Genomic DNA, 16517 nt, shown 5'->3' with positions numbered 1-16517 from the left:
TTAAGCTGCTAGCACATCTATCTGTATTTGCACCTCAGAAATGCAGTTCCACTTGCTTGACATTTGAATTGCTTTGTCAGTCAGCATAAAACAAATTCGTACTTCCAAAATAAAATTTTAAAAAGTCAGCTTGTACTATTGTGTTTCTCCAACGGGCAAAACATGGAAATGTTACAACAAAATTGTGTTTCCTTTATCATGCCTAACAACAGCTCAGACCACCAAAGCAATGTTCTTAATAGGCTGTATATAAAACATTAAAGTCCTCTTACACTATATTAGAACACTATATTAAAATTAAATGTTTACTGTTACCAAGAAATATTATATTATTTTCTAAAAATAAATGTGATAGGCTATTGGATGTTGCATTGACAACTAAACTTTGAAAGCTCCTGTAGTCCTTCTCCCAGCATGTTAGATTTTTAGACTGTTGTCCTCATCCCATCTTTCATCAAAGTATTATCATATCCTCTGATCTCTCAGGGAAATAGCTTGATTCTTGTATTTTCAGACACTTGCACATTGTATCTTAATGGTAAGATATAACATGCAATAAAACTGTGGAGGACTACAAACTTTAGAGACACCTGTCAGTTTGTTTTTTTTTTTAAATTCCCTTGCCAGGCTGCCAGATCTCTCAGATTTACTTAATTCCATGGAGTTTGTTTTAATATTTTATTGAGACTACTGTTTTCAACAGTATCTTTAGAAAGCTATTTTTCCTCATTCTAATGTTAATTTATGAGTACTCTTCAGTGCTCAAAAACTATGTACTTCTGTAAGAAAAATAAGCATTAGGACCCTTTGTGAAGATGTAACATGTAGGGCAAAAAAAAAAAAGAAATTAACTTTTTTAGTGTCCAGTTTTTCTTACTACACAATAGTTTTAAAATAAAGGTATTTCTCTGAAATTATTTATTTAAGCAGATAGAAAGGAAAAGATATTCTCATCCAAAATGCTATTACGAAATTAACTAAAAGACCTGCTATACTTCTACGGAGTCTGGACAAATAGAATGCTGAACAAGTTGAGAAGGTTATAATCACATAATATCAGTGGAGCTACGAAGCAAACACATGCAGGGAAAGAATGAAAGATCAAACCATATAATGGAAATCTTAGGTCTTGCCATTTAATGCATTGTTTAAACCCACACAAAGGTTATGGCAATGAAAATGGTAAAAAAACCTATGTCTGGAACAGTGTAGGAACTGAAAATATACACCCCTACCTTGTTTGAAAAATCAAAGAAGCTACTGTGGCTCCCCAAGGAGCTGCCTTGGACAGAGACAATTTTATCTACTGTGTAACTTTTTGGTTCATACCCATGGAATATAAAGAAGTAATTTAGCTATAAATGGTTTCAGTGACCAGTAAAACGGATTCCTGTGTCATTTTATGACTGCTTGAGTCATCAGTTCTTTACTTCTACAAGGAAAGAAAATTAATATTCTATTTTCACAGCTGGAATATTGCTTTGCAGAACCATTTTTATTTCAACTGTTGTATCTTTCTTTGAAAGGATTTTATTCTCAAAACTGACCATTCTCTGGCTGTTTGTTTTTGATGTCAATCTGTTTTCAGTCCTAGCTATACAACGTTTTCCACTGAATACCACCTAATACAAGGTCCCTCCAGTTCTAATCCAAGAAAGCTTTTAATGTTGCCTCCTAGGACACTCTTCACGTTCATATTCTATTAAGAAGTCACGTTAATGCAGAAAAGAGTAATAAGGTGAAAGGTCAATCTGCATATTTATGGCTGAAGTTGTAATATTTTTTTTCCTATAAACTTTGCAGGAGGGAACATAGAAGACAGCCGCAGGAGCAGCACCTTGTTTCCAGTCCTGTATAATAGAATAGAATAGAATAGAATAGAATAGAATAGAATAGAATAGAATAGAATAGAATAGAATAGAATAGAATAGAATAGAATAGAATAGAATAGTTTCAGTTGGAAAGGACCTACAATGATTGTCTAGTCCAACTGCCCAACTCAATCAGGGCTGACCAAAAGTTAATGCATGTTGTTAAGGGCAATGTCCAAATATCACTTAAACACTGACAGGCTTGGGGCATCGACCTCGTCTCTCAGAAGCCTGTTCCAGTGTTTAACCACCCTCTTGGTAAAGAAATGTTCCTAATGTCAAGCCTGAACCTTCCCTGACGCAGCTTTCAGCCATTCCCATGCATCCTGTCACTGGATACCAAGGAGAAGAGATCAGCACCTCCCTCTCCACTTCCCTTCCTCAGGGAGCTGTAGAGAGCAATGAGGTCACCCCTCAGCCTCCTTTTCTCCAAATTAGCCAAGCCCAAAGTCTTTTGCTGCTCCTCACAGGACACTCATTCCAGCCCTTTCCCCAGCTTTGTTGCCCTCCTCTGGCACATTGAAGGACCTTCACATCCTTCTTAAATTGCAGGACCCAGAACTGCACACAGTACTCAAGGTGAGGCCACACCAATGCTTCCTGTAATCCTTCCAAAACACTGTGCTCTCCTTCTGGGATTTTTCTTTAACTTCCCCTTTGACCAGTCAGTCTAATCATGCTCATAGAACAGCCCACGTTGGAAAGGGCCTTGAAAGATCATCTGGTCCAACCTTTCATGGGAAAGAGAGCCTACATGAGATTATATAGCACACTGTCCAGTCATGTCTTGAAAACTTCCAGTGATGAGACTCTAACACATTTCTGGGGAGGTTGTTCCAGTGAATGATTGTTCTCACTGCAAAAAAATTTTTTCTTATGTGAAGATGAAACCTCTCCCAGTGCAACTTGTACCCACTGCCCCTTGTCCTCTTCATGTGGCTCCTTGTGAAGAGAGAGCCTCTGTCCTCTTTGTAGCTGCCCTTTAAGTACTGGAATACTGTGATAAAGTCCCCCTTGAGCCTTCCCTTCTCCAGTGAGAAAAGAACTATCCTCCTTTGGCCTTTCCTCGTAGGACAGGCTATCCAGCACTTTCATTACCTTTGTAGTCCTACTTTGGACTCCCTCCAATCTGTCTGTGTCTTTTTGCATTGTGAGACCAGAACTGGACACAGTACTCCATGTATAGCCTGACAAGCACTGAGTAGAGCGCTTGTAGAGACATTTTCTGCCATGTCATCTAGAGGAAAAACTCTCTTATCCTCTGCCAGCTTCATGAAATGCATCTATGTTTTGGGTCTGTCTGACTTATTTTTAGAAGAATTTATTTCCTTTCCTTCAGTGTTCCAGAAAAAAAAGCAAATGTAAGCAAACATACAACAAAACCAAAAAATTTATCACAATAGAGATATTCCTTCTCCCCAGTTTTCACCAAGGAACTTAAATGCCTCTGCAGCCCCAAATTGTTTTTGTTTTTCCTTTTGACCCTATCATCTAATTAAAAAGAAAACAAAGAAACAAACAAAACCTCAGAAAACACAAAACAGAAGGTAAAAATATTCCAGATACATTATGTATCTGTTATGTGCACACAGTTCACTCTTATCCATCACAGCATGTCTTACCTTCCAAGATTTGAATGACCTAATCAAATATTTACTTGCTCCCTGAGGCTATAAGGTGATAAAAATTCCACACCTCACAAAACCACTATGAAAATTAAGAAAAAACAGCAAACAAGGAAAAACTTACTTACCCGATGTCTTACCCATTTGTAAAAGAGAGTTTGTTTTGGGGTTTCCCCCCACCCCCCTAAGTGATATATAATTCCTAGAGTATGCCATACTGAATGACACCCATATGCAAACATATAAACATGCAAACACAATAATTTTTCACACAAGCACAGACAGACCTCAAGTGCATTACCAGCTTCAACATCAGCAACAAGACATTCTGTTACTAAAAACATCTAAGGATCCCTTTTTTTCACTTTAAACAGCTACTGCTTCTAATATATCCTTCAAGTTTCTTCTATTGTGCCTACAATTCACTCTAAAATGCCTACAGCCGCTGAGGAATATACTGATATCTACATGTTGTATCACAGTGGACTATCCTTCAAATTCTGATACTCTTGGGTTTCACACTAGCCAGGAGGTAATTTCAGTAGAGAGGTGCAGATCACAGAATATGGTTTTAATTCTAGATCTAATACCACCTGATAATAAAAGTACATACTATATAACTTCTCTCAAAAATTCTGAACTGAAAGGTACCAAACCTCCTCATACAGTAGATGATCCCTGGAATGTATTTTACCATTATTGGATGCCCATGTTTGATCCAACCTCAAGCTAGTAATTGATTAAAAAATTTCTTATTTCTAAAGACCAGTTAATTTCATGGAAAGGATCTAAGTTGCCCTAACGGAAGCTTTTATGTGAATATGAACATTTTTAACACAACCCCTAAATTCTAAAATATGGTTGCGGGGGGTACCAGCTCTGACAAAAACACCTCTCTGTGGCCAGACAATTAGCACCAGTCTAACTTTAAAGTCCTCTGAGGTCTAGTATTAGTATTAGAAGTTGCAATATTAACCAAGATACATCCAACTAGATCACGTTGCTAAAATACAAGGTAACCTGGCAGCCAGTAAAATAGTTATAGTTTGCTCTATAACGGAATGTGCCAAGTTTCATGCATCTTTTATTTCTCAAAGTGATGATCTGGAAAAGGGCCTTGTCATACATCTCTTTCTTCCATGCCTCTCCTTATTTTACTATCTGGAGAATGAAAAATCAGATTATGAAGATGACTTTGCTCTGTGTACAGGCATACACTGATTTCTGCCCCCTGTCCTTTGCTCCTGCCTGTGCTATGCTTTATTCTTCCACAGCTAAGCAGGTATTACTCTCCCATGTTTACTAATACTTTCTGACAGATTAAAAGAAACTGCTTTTAGTATGGCCAGGACAATTACTTTATTAGGAAGTGGTAATAACCTTCATTACAGTAAAATGACAGTGGGTATTATCCAGGAAAAGGAATGCAGGGAAAGTGGTTAGCCAAATCCAAAGATGCTTGTATGTCTTACAGCAATTATCAATATGTAGTAAAAGGGGCATCATATTAGAGCATGTGACGTCTTAATGGATCATTGTAGAAAAAAAAACTTAGGTTGCATGTACAAAAGCATACTAAAGCTGGAGGGAGGTCATTAAAGAACTGCAGGCTTTTTTGCCTGATTACTTTAGTTCTGAGCTTTGTACAGAGCAGTAAGTGGCATAGCTTTCTTAAGATACAATATGTTTCAAACACAGCTTTGTAGTTTATTATTTATTCATTCTATAGGATGACCCTTTGAATTTTCATTAGGATTCACGAAAGGCTGATTGTTAAATGAGAAGAAATAACCTACTGATCTCAAAAGAGGGAGAGGAATCACATGCTGTCAATAAACACATCAAAAGGAAGCTAAATCCACAAGCTAATTAAATAAGTCTCTACAGATGAGCAGAGGTGGACTAAAGTATGTTTCAGAAGACTCTCTCCACATAGTGCATTCATTACTTGGATGTATTTGTTACCTGAATAAATATAACTTTCTTCAGACTCCACTGTTCAGTTCCATTCGTCTTCTGTCTGACTAATGCAAGTGCACATGACAGACCAAGTTAATTATCCTTGCTCCATATTAACCCTGTGAGTATCTCCAGGAAAGAATATGAGATTTTCAATCAGTGCCTGGGTACCACAGAAACAAGGTTATTAGAATAACTGGTTTCTGATTGCTGTCAGAAATACTTTGACAAATCAAAGCACTAATCCTGCTTATTGCTTTTCACTATGAGGCACCACCTTTCACCTCTGGATGAAGATTTGATCCATACTCTTTTAAATAACCATTAATTCAAACTTACTTAGCCTACTATCATGAAGGTTTTCTGTCTGATCATTTGTTCTTTTAGTAGAAGCTTTCTCTATTAGAGAAATTCTGGAACACAAGGTTGCCTTTTGGTCAAAGGCTTTGGGTCATGCACCTGTCTGCTAGCAAAAAGATTTTTAAAATTATATTTTTCTTCAACAAAGGCTAATACCCACATGTACTTAAAGGAGTCCAAAAGCTAGACCTTCAAAGAAAATACAGAGCATCATTGGAGTGATAATAATGTTTCAAAAATCTTCAGATTTAATATTACAATACTGAAAGAAGAACGCGTTACTGGGGCTTTCAGCACAGTTTGTGTGTTTTCTCAAAGAAATAGGCACTGCAGAAGAGAAGGAAAAATCCTGTACAATGCAGGTGGTTTGGGGTTTTTTTTCTCATCTCTCCTTGACCATTTCCTTTAGACCACTTATTCTCATTTGTGAAAACTCCCAAACAGTGCTTCAGCCATTCACAGAAAAAATCCACATTGTCACTTCTCTGTTCTATGGCATAAATTCATAAGCCTGATATTTGTTAGGAATACAAATATTTTCCCTCATTTTGAATACAACTTCAGTACATGGTATTGAATGTAAACAGAAGACATGCAGAAGTTACAAATGTAGCATATATTCAGAGATGAACATCAGTAATAAAATATTTCTACAGATTCCAAACCTACTTCGAATATAGACATGTCTTCTGTTTGTGTACAGTGGGAAAAGGTAAAAGAAGCTAAGAAAAAAAAGCTTTGAAAGAAAAAGTATGAAAATATTCATAAGCTACTATATAAATACATCTGTGTTTGATGCACACTGATCTTTAAAACTGAAAACAGTAGACTAGAGGAGTAACCCAGTAGCAAACAGGGAGTGAAAGCCAAATCACTGTTGCCAGGTTTTGAAATTACTGCAATCCAATGAGATTCCAGCAGAACCTCAGTAGATTTAGGGAAGCATATACTGGCAAGAAGTACCAGCAGAAGAGACAGAAACAGCAGTCATGGCATGCAGGAGTTAGATAGCATCAGCATTCCAAAGAAGTTGCCTTGGACTTTATTCTGACTGAAATGAAATTCCCATAGATATCCCATAGATACTGCGTTTGATCTAGCTGCTTCTTAAGTGAATGGAAAAGGAAAACCTTCTTTTTTTAGTGGTATGTTTTTGGTTCCTTAGTTAATGGGTATTTTGGAAGACTGGTCACTGATTGCTTTGTACACATTACAGCAGAAAATGAAGGCTGGGGAACACATATTTTTATTTCAAACCTTTCCCTGCAGTTTTGTCCCCAGTTCTGCTGATATACTGACATGCAGTTTTATGAATAAGCTTTATTAAGCACCAGTACAGCTTTTCTTAGGCCACATATCCTACTGCTCTTCACCTACATGAATGGTGCTATCCAAATTTACTCCAGCTGTTGTTCTGGATGATAGTAAATACTGTACTATTTTGCCATTATTCTCTATGTTATTGTGTTGAAATGTCTCTGTTGTGTTTCTAGGCTCAGAACTGGTCATGTAGCTTTATTCAGAAAACAAGAGAGGCAGCAGACATCCACAGATCTATATCCATGACGTACCAGTGGCATGGAAAAGCCATGCCAGGAGAGTGATTCAGTTACTTCAGAGAACTATAAGACCTGAGTTAAAAAACATACAGTAACAGATTTTAGTCAAGTAAATTAAGAAAATATTCATACTGCACATGAAAATACTTGATATTAGAATGAAATTATGGACATTTCCTCACTGGAACAGCACAAAAAGTATCACAGTTTATACAGGGATATTTTTCAGTGCATGTTACAATTACATAATCAAACAGCAGAGAAGAAAAAAAATAAAAGCAAAAAAGTTTAACATGTCACATCAAAGACTGGGAACGAGAAATTCTAACCCCCTCCTCCAAGTAGTTAAAATGATGTGCCTTGAATTAAATTAATTTATATTGGAAAAATTATTCTGAAATTGCATCAAGACGTGATAAATTTTACTGACTGCAAAGTCCACCCTTTTGGCCCTTCAAGTCAGCTAAAAACCTCTTACTGTCAAGGTAGCTGGGAAGGAATCTCTTCTACACACAGTAGCACAAGAAGGACATAAAAAGAGTCCAAATAAAATTTTGTTGAAATATATGAGAAATCCTTCCTTATTGACTTTGATAAGGCCGTGCTTAAGAACAACATTCTGTCAGACCCAAAGGGGAACAAATCTTTAATACTGCTGTGATAATGCGTACTGCCACTGTTCCCCATTAAATATGTTGTAAATATAACTCTTCCACTGTAGTATGAATTTGAAAATTATCTTCCATGTCAGTGGTACTAAATCAGTGTGGTCTTGTAACAAGCATAGAATGTCCAAAAACTTAGCTAGTTCACTTGCTATTAATTGAAAAATATCAAAGGGAATGGCTTTCCAGTAACAGAAATTTACCTTCATCCACTTTGTAGAAAATCTAAGTAATTAAATAAAATTTGCAACACATCTTGCAATAACATCTACTGTTCTGCACAGTTCTGCTGTGCCCACAAATCAAAGTAATTTCAGATAGGTGGCCTTCTTCAGGATAAAACACTGGCTATGACAAACATCTGCTGTTTAAGCATAGGACATTCACTGGGAAGGATCTGAGTACTGTTAGCAAAAAGGAATGACCTGTCAAGAAAATGAAAAAGATTCAGATAACATTGAAAATATATTTCATTTTTGTACTTAACAAAGAAAAATTGGGAAATTACTGCACTCATTTACAGTACAACAATTCATTAGGAGTGTGCTTATTCTCTGAAGCAACTGCCAGTTTACTGGTAATAATTCCCAAGTGAGTAGAATGCAGACTGATAAATCTACATTAAGAGAAAGCAGTTAAAAGTGATGCAGTGGCACAATGGTTTCTACAAAAGAACAACAATATTAGTATGACATAATAAAGCACTGTCTGTGATAAAAAGAGAGTGCATTTAAACCTTCTTAAACCATAATTAGCCCATATTAAGATACCTCATGTTATTTTTGAATGTCCGTCTTCCTCTACTATAAATCCAAACTGATGGAAGCTATGAAACAAAGTTGTTTGAGATTATAGGTATTACCACATAATTGGAAATGAGATAGACCTTTCAGTACTGTTTCAGGAGTATGCCCCCTCCCCACCTCCGGTACTCCAGCATATGGTAAATTGTAAGCTTCTCTTATAAGTCCTTTAGCCCTTATACCAAAATCTGGAGAGGTCGCTAATATTTTTCTATCTTCTAACAGGGCAAATATGAACTTTTATTACATATCGTGACCCTAATTCATTATTTCATGCAAGTTCATACTTGTTATTAATCTTCTAGTTACTGCTTAAATCACTCTGAAGACCAGAGAGATGTAACAAGTGCCTTTAGATAAATATAGCCTTAACAATACAAACATAGCTGGAATACCAGTCCTCTTCTGAACAAGTTTCTGAGTCAAGAAGCAGAGGTGTGTCACAAACAATTAAGACAGTTAAAAGGTGAAAGCGCATATATAAGCTTGTGAGTTATTTTTAATTCTCAGTAGTCAAAAATTACATAAGCCATGGACCCATATACAAGTATTATAATTCATTCACAGATAGCTTATGAAAAGGCATTGATCTCACCGTATTCATTGACTAGTAGTTGAGCACCGTTTCCCAGGTTCAAGTGCACCATTATGTATTTGGAAATGTTTTCAGAATATTATTGCATTCCTTCAAAAGAGAAAAATATTTTAGAATTCTTACTATGCAAAAGTAACATGAATTTGGGGACTCCTCAGGTAGTAGGAGCCAACAAGGAAACTTCCATGAAACACCTCAAGGAAAACAAGAGGTGTTCCACCAAGAAGGTGACACAGCTGACAGCCTAGATGAAATGCCTCTACATGAATGCACACAGCATGGGAAACGTCAGGAGGAGCTGGAAACTACCGTGCTGCTGGAAAGCTATGACCTGTCTGCCATTACTGAAACTTGGTGGGATGAATCCCATGACTGGAATGTGGCTATCAATGGCTACAGGCTGTTCAGAAGGGACAGGTGTGGAAGGAGGGGAGGACACATTGCCCTCTACATCAAGAAATTGGCACATTGTGAAGAGCTGTCCCTGAAGAACAATCATGAGCAGGTTGGAAGCTTATGGGTAAGGGTCAAAGACAGAGGCAACAAAGGGAACCTTGTGGTTGGTGTCTACCACAGGCCGCCTGACCAAGAGGAGCATATTGACAAAGCCTTCTTCCTCCAACTCCAGGAGGCTTCGCACTCGCAGGCGCTTGTCCTACTGGGGGGCTTCAACCACCCTGCCATCTGCTGGAAAAGTAGCACAGCGAGCTGTAGGCAATCCAGGAGATTCCTGGACTGTGTTAAGGATAACTTGTTGAGCCAGGTAATAAACAGCCCTACCCAAGGGGATGCAATACTGGACCTGATGGTCACCACTGCAAATGAGCTCATTGGTGATGTCAAGATTGGAAGCAGCCTGGGCTGCAGTGATCACGCATTGGTGGAGTTCACACTCCTGAGGGATATGGGAAAAGCAAGGAGTATAGTCAGGAACCTAAATTTTAGGAAAGCAAAATTCCAGACCTTTAAGGAGTCCCTCAGAAGGACTCACTGGGAAATGGTCCTCAGGGACAAGGGAACAGAACAGAGCTGGCAGATCTTTAAGGACACTCCATAGAGCGCAAGAGCTCTCAGTCCCCAGGTGTAAGAAATCAGGCAAGGAAGGGAAGAGACCAGCATGGCTGAGTCGAGACATGCTGACCAAACTAAACAGCAAGTGGGAACTGCAGAGGCAGTGGAAGCAGGGACAGGTATCCTGAGAAGAGTTTAGGGACGCTGCCCAGTAGTGCAGGGATGTGATCAGGAGGGCCAAGGCACAGCTGGAGCTGAACTTGGCAAGGTGTACAAAGCATAGCAAGATGGGCTTCCACAGGTATGCCAGCCAGAAAAGGAAGGTTAAGGAAAGCGTACTCCCCTGATGAACAAGAATTGTGGCCTAGTATCAAGAGATGAGGAGAAGGCTGAGATACTCAACAACTTTTTTGCCTCAGTCTTCACTGGTAACCTCTCTCCTCACCCCTCGCAAGCCAATGGACTGCAGGATGGACACAAGGGGGATAAAGCCCCTTCCACTGTAATGTAAGATCAGGTTCATGCCCACCTGAAGAATCTGGATATACACAACTCTCTGGGACCCAATGAGATGTATCCCAGAGTCCTGAGAGAATTGGCTGATGTAGTTGCCAAGCCACTCTCCGTATTTAAAAAGTAATGGCAGTCAGGTGAAGTCCCTGGGGACTCAAAGAAGGGAAACTTTGTGCCCGTATTTAAAAAAGGTAGAAAGGAGGACCTGGGAAACTACCAACCTCAACTCTGTGCCTGGCATGATCATGGAAGAGATCCTCCTACAAACTAACTATGCTAACATGGAGGCCAGGGAGGTGATTCAAGTCAGCTAGCATGGTTTCACCAATGGCAAGTCCTGCCTGACCAACCTAGGGGCCTTCTGTGTGCACCAGTAGACAAGGGAAAAGTAATGGATGTCATCTATCTGGACTTATGTAAGGCCTTTGCACTGTCCCCCACAGCATCCTTCTATCTAAACCAGGGAGATATAGATATGATGGGTGGACTGTTTGGTAGATAAGGAACTGGTTGGATGGTCACATCCAGAGGGTAGTGGTCAATGGCTTGATGTCCAGATGGAGACCAGTGGTGAGTGGTATCCCTCAAGGGTCTGTACTGGGGCTGGTATTGTTTAATATCTTTATCAATGACATAGTGGGATTGAATGAACCCTCAGCAAGTTTGCAGATGACACCAAGCTGAGCAGTGCAGTTGACATAGGATGGGATGTCATCCAAAGAGACCTAGACAAGCTGGAGAAGTGGGCCTGTTAGAGCATCATGAGGTTCAACAAGGCCAAGTGCAAGGTCCTGCACCTGGGATGGGGCAACCTCTGATGTCAATACAGGCTGGGAGATAAAGGGATTGAGAGCAGCCCTGCAGAGAAAGACTTGTGGGTACTGGTGAATGAAAAGCTGGACATGAGCCAGCAATGTGTGCTTGTGGCCTAGAAGGCCAACCGTACCCTGGGCTGCATCAAAACAAGCGTGGCCAGCAGGTCAAGGGAGATGATTCTGTCCCTCTATTCTGCTCTGGTGAGACCCCACCTGGAGTGCTGCATGCAGCTCTGGATTCCTCAACACAAGAAGGACAGGGAACCATTGGACTGGGTCCAGAGGGGGGCCACAAAAATTATCTGAAGGCTGGAGCACCTCTCCTTTGAAGACAGGCTGAGAGAGCTGGGGTTGTTCAGCCTGGCAAAGAGAAGGCTGTGGGGAGACCTGATTGCAGCCTTCCAGTACGTAAAGGGGGACTATAAGAATGATGGGGGCAACCTCTTCAGCAAGGCCTGTTGTGACAGGACAAAGGGTAATGGTTTTAAACTAAAGGAGGGTAGATTTAGACTGGATTTAAGGAAAAAAAATTTTACAATGAGGATCGTGGAACACTGGAACAGGTTGCCCAGAGAGGTTGTGGACGCCCTGTCCCTGAAAACATTCAACGTCAGGTTGGACGGGGCTCTGAGCAACCTGATCTAGTTGAAGATGTCCCTGCTCAGTGCAGGGCGGTTGGTCAAGATAACCTCTAAAGGTCCCTTCCAACCCAAACCATTCTATGATTCTATGATTCTATTTAGTTTATTTTGAAACAGCATGTCCTCTAAAGAATGCAGTTATTCATTCTTGTTATTACAACTTATTATGTTCCATCAGCCCATTATGTGGGTATTTCCTTCTGATACCATGAATATGAACCAAGATTCAAATTACTCTGAAATGTTTGCAGTACAATTTTTTTTTTTAATCAATTTAGCAATGACTACACTTGTAAAAATAAAGTGTATTGTTTATTTCATCTAAAGCTTAGGGTCTCACATCAACGATGCTCTAAGAATTTGGGCACCAATTCAACAGCAACAACAGAAACCCTCATTTGGGAATACGTAGGAAAATGCAAAGCCTAATTAAACTATGAATGAGGAGTAATCGTATTTAAAATGAAAGCTTAAAGAAGGAATAGTTCCTTAATACCAATATTAGATTTTTATTTACATAATATTTAGGCAAGTATACATCTTAACTTCCTGAGACATTTATTTCAAGCCAGTCAAAAAGAATTTCAATATTTTCTTGTCAGTTTATTTTGCAGGGCTGAACTGTAGCTCTAAGGAATGCTTAGCACATAGAAGTGATGTCTGAAGGGCAGTTTAGGCAACCTTGGATTATATTATGATTCTGAATATCTTACTTTAGGTTTTAGTTTCTCCCTTGCTGCAAGGCTGGGAAAAGAATACACTGTCCTTAAAAATCATTAGTTTGCTAGAACTTTGAGAAGTACTTTTTCAAGTGTATCGGCCATAATGCACACAATTATCTTGCACTATTTTCAGTGCCTTCATTTACCTGGGGAACCTGCTCTTACAAATCTAAAATTCTACCAACCATGTCATATACTATGAAAAGGATTAGGCACCTGGCACTAATTGTACATGTTAATAACACTTTCTGTAGTATTAATCTATTTACTGTTTTGTAAGGCTAACTGCTTTGCAGGGTTCTTATCTGATTTATGTTTCACATGGAAGCACACAGGTTTTTAGGTTTTACTTTAGGTATTATGCAACTTGAATACAAAGAGGAAAGGTGGGGTTGGTGCCAAGAAGAACAGCCAAGTAGTTCCAATTCAGGTAAATTACTCAAGAGGAAATAACCCTGCAGTGATGTTGTTTTGGATTCTTTATGGGGCTCCCAAAAGTGACAGATGCCTCCAGGCCTCCAAATTAGAAAACCTAGATCTGCTTCTAGGGAAAGCACAATCTGTGCTTTTTTGTAGTGTGTAGCTTCTTCTGTTTTGTTTTGTGTGTGTGGCTTTGTTTATTTTGTTTTGTTCTGTTTTTTTTTTTTTTTAGAGGAAAGGGATTGATAGAACCGCTTGTTGGGCCCCACCTGGCATCTAGCCAGGGTCAAACCACTGCACTCCTTAGAAGATATAGAGTAACGGTGGAATAGTCAGATCCCATAACAATTTGTGATATGTGAGAGATCTAAATTATTACTGTAGGTTGGTGAACAGTTAATCTCATTTTTCCATCTGAAATGGCTTTTAAAATAAATAAAGGAGTGATTTACCTCTACGGGGCAATATGCAATCATTCAAGGTGTTCCTTAGAGAGTGTATGTAAAATACTCTTAATATTTGTGTAACAGCCTGTTTCTATTCATCCCACAGTGTACAAATGGAGAATCTGCCAATGTACTGATGACTCACTAGTATGTGTGCCTTTTGTTTTTTTTCAGAAAGCAATGCAAAGAGGCAACTTGTTAATGAGGGAACAAGGACAAATGTGTATGGAAGCTGAGAACAAACCTTAATTTCTTGTTAGATATATTTATCTTTCCACTGATTATTCTTTTAGAATTTAGAAACAGTTTATTATCTGGCATTATTTGTCACTGTTATTTGGCTGTAAGCTGCAATTTAGCATTGCACCACTACTGCAGAGTAGCCCTCCAGCAGACATAGCTGACTGCAGATACCAGGCTCAAAAAATCTAGCAACAACAGAGAAACAATAGGTTCTTGCAGACCAAAGTGATCTCTGCCTCACAGACTGTGAGCAACAAGCTTTTCCCAAGAGTCGAAGAAGAGTAACAAGAAAACCAAAGCCAATAAAGGGACCAAAATACTCTGTTGCATCCAGTATGACACCTCTCCAGTATGGTTGCCCATGGACTATGGCAGATTAGGAAATAACTGTGTATTCTACTGTGAGAAGTAGGGGATGTAAAACCTGCACAGTGTTTTATTCTCTCCCAGCTCCTATGACGGCTCACTGGCATCACATGAAACCTGCTGATGGTTGTCCTATTTTACATTTAAGGGATAGGCCCTACAGTCAATAAAGCTTATTTTTCCACTTCCTCCCCAACGCTATTTTTTATATTACCTGCTACGTCTCCACAGCAAAGAAGGATAGATTTTCTGTTACATCCTCCTTTTACTGGAACTGAGATATGTGGATAACAACAGGTCACAGTACAGTATTTCAGCAGTGATGTGCCTTGCTACCTTTCATTCAAAATGCATATTTTCTCCAAAAATATTTTACTGTTGAAACAGTTCTTTTGCCACATGCATAAATATCAGGCAGTCAGCAAAAGCCATGGTACTGATACATTCAAAGACAGATTTTCATCCTGTTGAAGGTTTCAATCCATCTGAAGAAGCAGGCATTTGATTTGAATGTTCCACAGAAAGCAAAAGATTTTTAAAGAAGATATGAGTCAGTGGTGTGACTAACAGTAAAACAAAATTGCTTCCCCACACTTCTTTCCCTAGTACATTATGAATAATTTCCAGCTTTTACTGTGTGATGCATGATCCTGTGCTTGGACTACTGACTACATCTGAGAGACACAGAAAGAAAGAGTATGCAAATAATGATGAATTTAAGATAATATGAAATCAAGAAAAGGGAAAAAAATCTTCTGAGAGGAAGATGGTATAAGCTATGCCATTGCATCCAAAGAAATGAAAGAAGCCTTTCAATTTCTTAAATTTAAAGCACAAAACCAGAAAGAATAATGAACAATCCTACAATGACAAGAATATCAGTGGGTTAATTCAATAGACCTCTTAATGTTTGGATAAAATTTATTATATTCTATACTTGCCTTCACACATTTCATTTCAGAAGGGACAGAGATTCTGTTCAAGCCTCAGAAACACTGACGTGAATCATCATAATTCTTTGTATACTGATGGTGCACAACTTTGTATCCCACTTAGGGTAAGCCAGTCTGTTACTTTGTCCGACAATAATATCCAGTTGGGATTTCTTCTCATATACTAGATCACAAACTGACACAAGGAAATACCTGTAGTAGCATTTTGGAAAAAAATAAAATCTGCAAACTCAGCTGGCCCTGGGAAAATCTCTCTACATTGGCCCAGCTTTGAACACAAGAGTTGGACTAGATGACCCCTGGAAGTGTCTTCCAATCCCTTTCATTCACAAGCATTTTTTAGAATATTTCAAAAAACACTTACATTCTTTCAGAGAATGGATCAACACTGGAAAAGGAAGGAAAATGAAAAAGGTAAAGGTAATGTCCAGATTTGTTTAAGGGCAAATTATCTGAACTGGTCACAAGTACTTATTTTAATCCTTCATATTAAATTAATGTGCCACAATTTATTTCACTGGACTTCTTCAGATCTCACAATGACTGCACCATGGAAATATCAAATGTACAGGAAACGAGGCAAAATTATTTCTCTTTGTTTCTTCTACCTTATCATTGAGTGTATACCAGATGAGATGGAGACAGAAGGGCCAAATACATCATCATCTGTGATGATGGAAAAGTTATCAAACCTCCTTGTGGACATAATGTCCTGAAATAAAGTCCCTACTTTTCCACTGGTTGCTTCAGCAAGCGATATTTCTTACACAGATAGGGTGAAAGAAAACATTTCTGCTTTAGTAGTCTTTCCATTCTCTTTCTCCTTTAGCAGGAAGCTTCTGCATTTTGTCTCTTTGCCACTGGGTTTTGACAGTGAGTTAATCGCCAGCTGTGACACAGTCATCTGCAGTCTGTGGTGCAGACTCACATGGCCTAGTTTCCACATGGGG

This window comes from Phalacrocorax carbo, chromosome 2 (genome assembly GCF_963921805.1).
Source record: "Phalacrocorax carbo chromosome 2, bPhaCar2.1, whole genome shotgun sequence".
In the NCBI taxonomy this organism is placed as follows: domain Eukaryota; kingdom Metazoa; phylum Chordata; class Aves; order Suliformes; family Phalacrocoracidae; genus Phalacrocorax; species Phalacrocorax carbo.
The sequence above is the reverse complement of the archived record's forward strand: the minus strand, read 5'-3'. Positions refer to the sequence as shown.